The following is a 12,605-nucleotide window of genomic DNA, read 5'->3' on the forward strand; positions in this document are numbered from 1 at the left end:
TTAGCAAATGGGACCCTACGAAAACACAGTTAGTATCTATCTGGGGTGAGGGAAACAAACAATGTGGGAAAGTATCCTCTTTATAAAGAGATAAAGTGAGCTGCTACGTGCAGAACGTTCTTTGCCATGAAAAGATTGCCAGATGTGATTTGAAGGAGGACACGGCTTGGAGTGATTCATGGCTCAGGTAGGCGGAGCTGTGCTTCAGATGCAGCATAAGATATGAATGATCAAATGGATTATATCAGACGGATCTTCCTGCAATATTTTTCCACATGCAAAGAAAAATGGCCCTTTTCACTTTAGATTACTTTCTCAGTAGTTATGAACAAAGGAATTCCCTCTTCTCTCAAAGGCACTATGTCTTGGAAACGTTTGCCTCTCTGCAGTGGCATTCCCTTTTGAGTCTACCATTTCTTTACTGGCAGCTGGCCTATTTGTCTTTATGTTGAATCTGTTTTCATTTAAACATTGTTCAACAGATACTGATCTAGCTGGCCGTCTCTCTCATCTGTGCACCCATCCAACTGACATTAGGATCAACATCCTTGCATTCAGATATGGCTTCCTAAAGAATGGTGCATTGTACCAAAGGACTCACAAGCTCTCTAAACCACTTATTGTCCAGCTGTCTGCCCCCCTCACTGGAATGATGTCATGAGGCATAACTGGAATGCCCTCAAGTTTACTTTACTTAACCATGCAGTGCAGAAAGAGTAACCAATAGGAACTTCTGAAGATTTTTGAGACAGCACTCATCTTGGCTAAACCATTCTAGGTCAAAGGACAGTCCGCCAAAACAGATCCATGCTTTTCTTCACCTGCATGCCATAAATTCAGACCAAGGGACCCAAACTCTCTTCAGCATTTTCTTAGTACAGCGGTACCTCGGATTACATACGCTTCAGGTTACATACGCTTCAGGTTACAGACTCCACTAACCCAGAAATAGTGCTTCAGGTTAAGAACTTTGCTTCAGGATGAGAACAGAAATTGTGCTCCGGCGGCGCAGCAGCAGCAGGAGGCCCCATTAGCTAAAGTGGTGCTTCAGGTTAAGAACAGTTTCAGGTTAAGTATGGACCTCCGGAACGAATTAAGTACTTAACCCGAGGTACTACTGTAATCAGTATTTGATGAACTGGAGTGTGCATTTCCTATCCTTACCATAGCCATTCTAGCAAGACAGCAATGAGAAGTAGCTTGAGGTGGGGTTCTTTCAGCCTCCAGCAGCTCAGTTGCTCCACCAAGGGCCTATATCACCTGTCCCTACACAACCAGTGAATTGCAAGCCAAAAAGACAGTCAGAAGAACCCCATTAGCCACAAAAGCGTGGGGGAGGTGAAAAAAGTAGGCCCACTAGACAATCAGGACCAACTCCGAAAATCCTACTCCCCCATAAACAGCAGCCAAGCGATGCTCACCTTATCTGAAAGGGGTGGGTGAGTGAGAATATCTGTCCAATATCTGATGAAGGGGCATTTTGATTTGATTTGAATTTCTTATATTTCTATGTGACTTTTCATTTGAATGAATCCCAAAGCAGCTTAAAAACAATAAATGACAATAACATGATAGAGCATCACAAATACAGCATAAATCATATAGAATGATTAACAAATCATCAATAAAACAATAGCAATCTATAGAACACTCTTAACAAAGCAACAACTAATAAAAATAAGCTAAACACCACAAATTTTTTTTAAGATGATCTTTATTGGTTTTTTTTATAATTACATAGTATACATACACATATTATATTACATTTTACATTTATTATTGCTCTCAAGAGCTGGCTTCCCTTCTTCCTTCCAGCTTTTTTGTGTTGTCTTTAACTTTTTGCATTGTCTTTATCCATTTTGTATATAGTTCTTCTTCTTCAATTTTTGTCCATGAAATGTCCGTAAACAAATAAATCTTTCTATATATACAATTCTTGTTGTCTATCTATATTCATTTACAAATACTGTTCAACCTTGGTCATAAAATACATTTTTAATTCATTTTGATATTATTGTCCAATAAATTTCTTTGTATTTTCCTGTTATGAGGTTTATTTCAGTTCTACTGGTTTCCCTATTTCACATCATCTTCTCTCTATATAACATAAATTTCCCCCATTCTTTTTGACACATTTCATCACCCTGATGTTGAATTTTTCCTGTTAGTTTGGCTATTTCTGCATACTCCATAACCTTATACTACCACTCTTCTAGTGTTGGCATTTGTTGCTGTTTCCACACCTGGGCCAGCAATAGCCTCGCCACTGTTGTTGCGTATAAAAACAGTTTCTGGTCATTCTTATCAATAACACCACAATTAAAGCAAAGATTATATTATACGGTTAACAAATCAATAAAGCCTTTACAGTCAAACTTCGGTTCCTGAATGGCTCCGTTTCGGCTCCCAAACACCAAAATCTCGGAAGTAAATGCTCCAGTTTTCAAATGTTTTTTGGAATAATAATAATAATAATTTAATAATTTATTATTTGTACCCCGCCCATCTGGCTGGGTTTCCCCAGCAACTCTGGGCGGCTTCCATAGAAACCAAAAATACACTAAAATATCACAGCTTAAAAACTTCCCTGAACAGCCTTAAGATGTCTTCTGAATGTCAGGTAGTTATTTATCGCTTTGACATCTGATGGGAGGGCGTTCCACAGGGCAGGCGCCACTACCGAGAAGGCCCTCTGCCTGGTTCCCTGTAGCTTTGCTTCTCGCAATGAGAGCAACTGAGAGATCCAGCAAAACTAGGAAACAACACTCCCCTTTGTCCCTAGCTCACCGGAGATCATCAACCAGCGTGACCAAGGCAGTTTCAGTCCCATGATGAGGCCTGAATCCCGATTGGAAGGGATCCAAATGGTCCGCATCCTCCAGGCGTGCCTGGAGTTGTTCAGCAACCACGCGCTCAATCACCTTGCCCAAGAATGGAAGATTTGAGACTGGGCGATAGTTGGCCATACTGGCCGGGTCTAAAGATGGTTTTTTAAGAAGCGGTTTAATGAGCACCTCTTTCAGTGGATCTGGGAATGTTCCCTCACAGAGGGAAGCATTCACCACCCCGCAGAGCCCATCGCCCAGCCCTTCCCGGCTTGCTTTTATTAGCCAGGATGGGCAAGGATCAAGGAGACAGGTGGTTGGTTTCACGCATCCAAGCAGCCTGTCCACATCGTCGGGGGTAACGGATTGAAATTGATTCCATGCAACTTGACCAGACAGAGCTCTAGCACTCTCCCTCCCCAGCCCTGCTCCCACGGTGGTGTCTAGCTCCTTCCGAATATGAGTGATTTTATCTGCAAAAAACTTTGCAAAATCGTTGCAGGAGATCTTGGGGTCTTTACAAGGCCCCAGTGGTAAAGGTGGTTCCGTTAAATTGCAAACCACCTGAAAGAGTCTCCTGCTACTATTTTCTGCAGATGCAATAGAGGCGGTGAAGAAATTCTTCTTCGCCGTCGCTATCGCCACTTGGTAGGCTCGACGTTGAGCTCTAACCTGTGTCCGGTCAGATTCGGAGTGAGTTTTTTGCCACCGACGCTCTAGCCGTCTCAGCGATTGTTTCATCGCCCTCAGCTCCGAAGAAAACCACGGGGCTGTCCGGGCTCAATGCAATCGGAGAGGGCGCTTCGGAGCCAGACAGTCGATAGCCCTGGTTAACTCCGCATTCCAGCGGGCCACCAGGGAATCAGCTGAAAGGCCATCAACATAGGATAAAGCATCCCCTACCACTCTCTGGAAACCATTTGGATTCATTAAGTGGCGGGGGCGGACCATCCGAATTGGTCCCACCTCCCTGCAGAGGGGAAGGGTCGCGGAGAAGTCCAGTTGCACCAGGAAGTGATCTGACCATGGCACTTCTTTTGTTTCACTTTTACTTAGTGTCAGATCACCCATGTCACTAGAGGTGAACACCAGGTCTAAGGCATGTCCATGACTATGAGTTGGGCCAAACTTATTCAGGGACAGCCCCATGGAGGCCATGCTTTCCACGAAGTCCCAAGCAGCCCCTTGTAAGGTCGTGTCGGCATGGATGTTAAAATCCCCTAGGACAACCAAACTAGGTGTCTCCAGGAGAAAATCCGCCACGACCTGAAGCAGCTCAGACAGGGAATCCTTGGTGCAGCGGAAGCCGAACATCCGACGCAGCTTCCACTTGAGTGCAGGAAGCTCCTGAAACTAACTGGAAGCTGCGCCTCAGTTGTCGAACATTTCAGCTTCTGGAACGGATTGTGTTCGACAACTGAGGTTTGACTGTATGATCTGTAGAACAATATTAACAGCATGAACAAACTAGCAACCAAAAGATAGACTAAGCACTGTTAAGTACATATACACATACTCCCCACACCTCCATGACTCATAATTTTTCACTCCTTCCACACATGGATTCTACTTCCTGGATCAGAGTCTGTACATACAAAGGTGTAATAGGTAGTACCTCCCCTCCACTTAATAATAGGAGCTATGTGCATGCTGATCCATGCACCCACCCTCACAGGTGGTAGTTGGCTTGGCTAACTTTCTCTCCACCAATCATTTCTTTGGAAGGAACAAAATCTCCCAGCTCTCTAGCATGTGATTCTTGTTGTCCAATCTGAACCTGTTTGCCATTCCTTTGTGGGCACATGCAGCCCACTTCTCAGTACAAGTTTCTGTAGACTGGAGCCATTCGCTATAACCAGTTACTCCATGAGCCCCGAAAACCTGCATTTGTCACAAAAATTATTGGGCGTAAATGATTTGCTCAGTTCTGGTTATTAAACCAATCCTCTTTACGCTACATGCCTTTTAATATGAACAACATTTCCATTTTCCCCTGCTCAGTTTATCCAAAAGTCTTTTAATAATAATAATAAATGATTCTGTTCTGCTAATTAATTTCAGATGCCTATATAGCCTCAATTCTTAAAATCCATTTGCAAAGAAACATGGTTTGGAATCAATATCAGTCATCAAATTGTTGATTCACCCCCCACCCACCCAAGGTAAAATAAAAACCTTGAAGAAATTCAATCTTGTGTCTACGCAGATTTATACTTATTGTCGTATAAAATGAACTTTTTAAAAAATGAAAATTAATCAGGAAACTCTACAGTGTGCCTTGGATAAAATCATTTTACAATTATTTCTCAAAAGGCATTACTGGTTTTGATGATTTGGCTCCTTAGGTGGGCTTGAAAATAGAAACTGGAACAAAGGGGTAGACAATGAAATGCCCTCCAGATGTTGTTAGACTACAACTCCCATCTTCTATGGCCATTGGCCATGCTGGCAGTCCAACAACATCTGACGGGCACAACGCTGGCTCCTCCTGGAATAGGACAGAGGCCCCATCTACACTATATATTTAAAACAGTATACCCTTTAAGCAATAGTATACACTTTAAGCAATCATGGCTTCCCCCAAAGAATCCTGGGAAGTGTAGTTTGTTAAGGGTGCTGAGAGTTGCTAAGAGTCCCTTATTCCCCTCACAGAGTAATGGTTCCCTTAGTTCCTTGGGAGGAAGGACATACCCTCCAACTGAGTCCCCAAACTGGGATGTGCATCTTCCTGCCCATGCTCTTGTGCGAGTCACATGACCTGCGCAATATCATGGAGCCCCAAAGATGCACTTTATTCAGGGTCATGCAAGCATGGCACCTAAAAACATGTATTTTGGGGTGCCCGTGCAAGATTGTGAACCTGAAAAAACACACTTTGGGGAGTGAGATCTCAGCACAAAATCACATGACATCAGAGCACCCAAAATGACCGCAATGCTGTCAGACGAGAAAATGGGATGTCCTGGGTTGTTGTTGTTTTTTTTCCTGGGACACTTTTGGTGTATGGAAGAATCGACTGTTAAACCATTCTGAGGAAATGACTGGAAGAAGGAGGGTCTAAACCGATTAATTTCTCCATCACTATTTTAATAATGATCAAATAATATCATAGCTCTATCCGGGGGTTCTGCCCAAATTTCCCAATGTTGTTCAGAGGTGCCAAAATGAGCAGGAAGGCATTTTACTGAATAGTATCTGGGAGGAGGATTGAAATATTCTGACAGCTCTGAGGAAACCTGGAAAAGGCGACTTTCTGTGTGAGGAAATTCTGTTCTGAGAAATATTGGCCTAGCTTGTGCCACATGAGAGCTGACAGAGAAGCAGCAGTCTGAAGATGAACAGAGAAAGAAGTCCTCCTTTATTAGAGCTTGCCGGTAGAAGCAGTGAGGAAGCCTCCAAGCATCTATTAAGACTGGAATTTCTATGGGTCAGGCACCACCCGAAAAGAGAGCAACAAAGCTCAAATATAAAGCTGATTAAAGTACTGTTCATTGCTGCGGCTAACAGTCTCAGGGAATGTTTTTCCTATAAACTTATGAACCTGAAATTCTTCAAATCTTTGCCCTCCCGGTTTGGCCTGTTACATGCAGCCCATGTGACTATCTTGGAGAGGAGCTTATGTTTCTCTTTCTGGGAGAGAAAGCTATAGAGTACTTCTATTGCTCCGCAGAAACCTCTGAAGTTTATTTGAATTAGGAGCAATTCTGCTAATACTCCACCATTGCCTTGTTTTCTTATATGTATATATGCGTGCTTTCCTTTTGCATTCCTTTTACAGCTGCCTCAAAGCCGTTGCTTGCTTAAAACAGTTCCCCGCTCTCTTTATTTTTATTTTACACGGGGGGTTGGTGCTGACATTGTGAATCTGCGCACAGAACTGCAAGATGCAGCTATTTATTTATTTATTGTGCTTTCATTTGTTTGCTTGCTTGTTTCACTTCTAAACTGCCATTCATTCAAACAAATGCCAGGGTAGTTCACTGACAAATCAATAAAATACAGATAAAAAATGTAACTACCCTTCATTCAAGCAAATCCCAGGGCAGTTTGCAAACAAATCAATACAAGATAGATAAAAAAATATTATTAAAAGAAAACTATCAATGCAACAAGAATTTAAATCATTAGGGCAAATAAATAAATAAATAAATAAATAGTTGGAGCAAATACAAATGTGCCAGCCCATATAACCCCCCCCCCCAAATTCCAAAAGCTTGTGGAGTGTAATCAGTTTTGGAAGCTATCAAGGTAGTGGATAACTGCTCACATAGAAACATATAATGCCACAGTTGGGGCACTACCACAGAAAAGGCCTTATTCTATGTCACCATATAGGAGGGAATTTGGAGGCGTGTGGTGAATTTTTTCATAGGTGAGCAGTTAGGACTGTATATAGAGTTGGGGACTCCAAGGGTCATTCAGTCCAATTGCCTGCAAGACAGGAATCTCCACTCAAGCATCCCTGACAAATGTCTAAAAATCTTCAATGAAGGAGAGTCCATAGCCTCCTAAGGAAGTCCATTCCCCGGCCGGTTAATTTGCCAGTTCCTAGCAGCATGCAAAAAGAAGAAAAATTGGGCTCCTCTTCTTCTTCTTCTTCTTCTTCTTCTTCTTCTTCTTCTTCTTCTTCTTCTTCTTCGAAAAAGAAGACAACCCCAGGTGGAAGGGTGGATTCCTCCCTCCCCAATTAAAAAACCATTTTTAACACACACACCCTTTCTTCATCATCTCCCTTTCTATGATCTTGTTGTTGGTTGTTGCATGTTGCTGCTGATCCTTCAGGTTCTGGCAGATTGGGGCTGGGGGTTTATTTTAATAAAAGACCATGCTTTCAAAACACACACACAGTGGCTGAAGGAGAGGAGAGAGGAGATGAGATATTAAGGGAACTTGTCTTCCATTTCCCCCCCCCCATAGGCACTTGAGGGCTGCAGTTCTGCTTCAAGCAGCCACTTCCTGCTCATGCCTGTGTATTGCTTTGCAGGGTTGTGCAGTTTTGCAGCCTTTAAAGAGGTGGGGGGGGGGAGGGAGAAGGAGCCTGGAGGCACTGGCTAAGCAGTACATGGAAAGGTCCTGTTGGGACTAGGCTTATCAGAATTCTTCCCAGACCATACACTCTCTTTTGGACTACAGCCACCATGACCACTGTCCTTCGGCCTAGTTGACTGGAGTTAATGGGAACTGTAGTTTAAAACATCTGGAGGAAACTTGACTGGTGAAGGCTGAAGTAGGATAAAGCTAGCTAGCATGTCAAAGAAAGAAGTGAAAATATGAAAACAGGCAACCCATCCAGATTCCTTCAAATGCACCATTGTTGTTATTCATACAAAATGGAAAAAAATCCTCAACATTGGAAGAAGGAAAAAAAAATAGATAAACACAATCCCAGGAATTTGGCCTGAAAACCTGACTCCTCCCATGCAAAGTCAACTGGATCACAAGTGATAATATTTTCACCTTTACAAACTCCCAGCACCATTCTCTGTGCTGCATAATACATCTTTTTAAAAAATGTCTGCATTGTCTCAATTATCAGTCACCCAGGTGAACTGTCTGTTGGGCAGGAAAAGTTTTCATCTGGTACAGGGAATCTGGTGACTTTATAGACTTATTTTATGGTTTCCCCTGTACACTTACTTCTCTCTGATGTTTTTTCCATATTGGCTAATACCGGGAAAGGGATGTGGGTGAATGATAAGGATGAAATAAGCCATCTCTTTGTATGAGAGAGCAGAGTAACATTTGATGAAATGAACAGATTAGTGATGGGGAAAACTTTCCCAGCCGTGTTGAAACATCTAAGTACGATGGACCTTGAAAAACCGTAAGTTAAGAGAACAACATCTAATTAAAATAAAAATGGGCACTTTGGGGAGAAGAGAATACATTTAGGATATTCTGTGCAATTTTTGTTATTATTTGAAACCATTTCTTAATTACAGGACTATTTTGACCACATAATTCATATGCTCATAGGTTAGCCACTCTGGGGAAACTGCAGAAATTAATCCTCTGAACACACAGTAATCTATTTTATTTTATTTTATTACTATTATTGTGTGAGAGCTACTTGAGGCTTTACTGTGTAATTAAAATACACAAAAAACACCAAGGTACCCTTTAGGTCACAACACAGAGGCAGCTCATGAGTGGGGAAAAGCCACTATGCTGGCTTCCCAGCAGGTGGGTTCCTGTGCTTACTGGGAGGACAAGTCAGTGCAGTGTAAATGCACCAGCAGGAGGGCCAGGCTGGTGTGTTTGCAGCACACCAACTTTCCCACCCTTCCACATTCCCTCCCAATAAGCAACAATGACCCACCAACTGGGAAGCTGATATAGTGGATCTGCCTGGGTTGCTGCTTCTGTCACAACATGAATTTGAACTCTTAAGCCCACTCCTCTCTGCTGCAGTTTTGATAGTAAATGAATACAGTCATACCTCATGTTACGTTTGCTTCACGTTGCGGCTTTTTAGGTTATGAACGCGGCAAACCCAGAAGTGTTTACTTCTGGGTTCATGGGGTGCACACATGCAGAAGCGATCTATGTGCTTTGTGCATGCGCAGAAGCGATCTGTTGTGCTTCATGCACACACAGTAGCGGCACTCTACTTATGGACTTTTCGGGGTGCGAACAGCACCCCAAGACGGATCGTGTTCGTAAGTAGAGGTACCACTGTATGGTGCAATGGATAGAGAACTGAGGAATTCAAGTGTCTGCTTGGCCACTAAGCATCTCATATCCACTGAGCATCTTGTGGGACAGTAAAGGTTAGGGGAGGGCAAATATATCAATTTCAGGGGGAGGGTGTATGTGTTTTCATTCTCCTTTTTACAATCTCCACATTTCCACATCGGTTCGCAAGCTTCTTCCTTTTTTAAAAGTCCTTATGAAAAGCCATCAGCAGTTATTGTGAATTCCTCCCGATATACAGTGGTATCTCGGGTTAAGAACTTAATTCGTTCTGGAGGCTCGTTCTTAACCTGAAACTGTTCTTAACCTGAGGTACAACTATAGCTAATGGGGTCTCCCGCTGCTGTCACGCTGCTGCCATGCGATTTCTGTTCTCATCCTGAAGCAAAGTTCTTAACCTGAGGTACTATTTCTGGGTTAGCGGAGTCTGTAACCTAATCATCTGTAACCTCAAGTGTCTGTAACCCGAGGTACCACTGTACACATTTCTGAATGGATCTGGCCTGGTATAAATATTTTTGCATTTACTTTGTTATTTTCAGTTGTAAATGCATTTGTGCACACGTTGCTTTTCTGGAGAGCTGCATTGCAAACATATGTTGAGGTATGAATTTCAAAGTGAATTTTGGTTTGTATGTTATTAAATGCAAACTGGGTCTAGCATCTCACCCAACCCTAGTCAAGGTCATAATAGGCAGCTTGTCAATGTTGTTTCATTATCTTCATTCAGATTTCAATTAGAGATCCTCCTCTCCTTCATTTGGTTTGGGCATTTAGATGACTCTGCACACAGCAGTAAGGTCCACTAGCTTTGGAGATGGGGAAGAAGTCGCAAAGCATTTTGCTGCATGGGCTGCTGATGTTTCGCTCTGCTGCTGGACTGTGTCCAACTGTCTGTTCCATAGACTTAATGTGCCCTCTGCATTTATATTGCGCCAGTGCTCAGATTTATGACAGAACTTCCTTTTTGACAGGGCAATTCGAGATGTGTGTTGTCAGCCCTTGGTTTATGCAAGCATATGTTTATCTCAGCAATTTTCTGAAAGAGGTAGTTACATATGCTCAGGTATATCAACCTTTCTGAGCGTCTTTCAGGGATAATATATTGCATGCCTTCAATATTTAAAGAATGAAAGTTGAGCAATAAAGAGAATCAACCATACCAATGGGAACTTAGTAGCGCTCCTAGAAGAATATACGACAAGAGAAAGGCAGCAGCTGAATCTCCTTTTTATTCCCATATATCTCAAGTTTCGTTTATCAATAGAGGAAAAGCTGCTCTGGTTCCACCTCATCTCTGTACCACATTAACTCAACAGGTCCAAGATAATATGGGACTAATGCTGGTATAATTGCTAAAAGTTGCTGCTGTAATGGGTAGGCTATAAAAACCATCATTTTAAAGAGCAAAGTACTTCATGCAGCAGAAGATTTGAATTACGGATAAAATGATGAGTTTTGAGCCAACTGTGTTAAAGATTGTGTGGTGGATCTGTGAACTACACTTGTTTTCTCACAAGGAGTTTATGAACGGTGTGCATTTTAAAAAGGTCCTTTGGACACCCCTTGTGGAACTCAAGCTATCACCGTGTTCCTTTGAAATGCCAACTAGACTTCCCCGCTGGCTGTTAAAAGATACTACTATATATTCAGAGGTCCCCGGGAGATAAGTGCTGGAACATCAAGTCCCATGTATGTTAATATCGATTAGGAACAGAGTTGCCACCGCAGTTTACCTAAAGCAAAATATGAGGCATATTTGGGAGGTTCAGCTCAGGAGAAATACATAGAGAGGTTTATAAGGGCTGTTAAAGTAGTGTTGATCTTTGGAGACATATATTGACTAGCATTTAATATTGGCTTATTTGGAAGATTAATTATGATAAGTAAAGCTTTAATTGATTGATTGATTGATTGATTGATTGTGGGTGCAATATTTATGTGTGAGGACAAATTTTAATGATTCAGGATGCATGTCAAAAGCATACCTGTTAAATATCTATTTATCTACTCTCTCTCTCTGTCTCTCTCTCTCTCTCTCATCTGGTGTGCTTGTGCATTATTCTTCAGCTGGTGGGTTAGGACTCACAAGTGGATTGGTTGCCAAACTAAGGTGGGTAATGAGGTGGGTTTGGGTTGTTTTAAATTGAAGTTAATGTTGTAACCTACTCTGGGACCTTATGGTGAGGGGCAGGCAATCAATCAATCAATCAATCAATAACATGGGCTCCACATTATTTTATTTTCCATTCTGTGATTTCCTTTTTAAAACGATGAAGAGGCAGACATCCTGCAGCTAGCTAGCTAGGTAAATATAGATAAAAAGTAGATTCAAATGCAATCAATTGCTTTTTTCCAAAATGCTTTTGCTATCCTTTCTTCTAATTCGATTTGCTTTCTGTAAGATATTATGGGTTGTATCCAAGACTGCCTGAGTCGAGTTCAGCTCATGCAACTGGACTCCCTCTTTCTATCTTCCCCCTGTGTGCCCCTCTCCAAAATCTGCTTCTTGGCGACTTTTTTCCTACAGTTTCTCCCCATCAACCCAATAGTAACAATTAAACAGGTACTGTTACGCAGTGCTATTTTTCTAGAAAAAGAGGTGCCGGAACTCACCATGAACAACTCCCTTGTTCTCTTTGAATAGCAATTGGCGTTCACCTGAGAGGTGCTGGAACTGAGTTTGTGTGAGTTCCCCCCTGAAAAAAAGCTCTGCTGTTTGGGCTTTTCTTATGCTGTTATGATCAGCCTGCATGCCCATCTAACAGCATGCTGCCAAAAGAGCCCTGCAATAACATGCTCATAAAGGAGTTTCAGTGCCTTTTAAGTAGTCTTGCAGTGCAGGGAAATATATGGCCTAATATAGAAGATAGGAGAAGGTAAGTGGCTGTTCGTTAGTGAGTGGGGCTTTCTCTTTCTTTCCCTTTTTGTTCTGTTCTGGTTTTTCAGTTTAAAGGAAGGGAAATGCTCTCTTAATACCCAGAGGATGAGGTGGAAGCACTTCCACAATCTTCTGTAAGTGCACTTGCAAGGACCTGTTAAACTTCCATCATCAAAATTAAGTTTTCTGCAGAGTGTATAGTCTGT

This window comes from Podarcis cretensis (genome assembly GCF_951804945.1).
Source record: "Podarcis cretensis genome assembly, chromosome: 1".
In the NCBI taxonomy this organism is placed as follows: domain Eukaryota; kingdom Metazoa; phylum Chordata; class Lepidosauria; order Squamata; family Lacertidae; genus Podarcis; species Podarcis cretensis.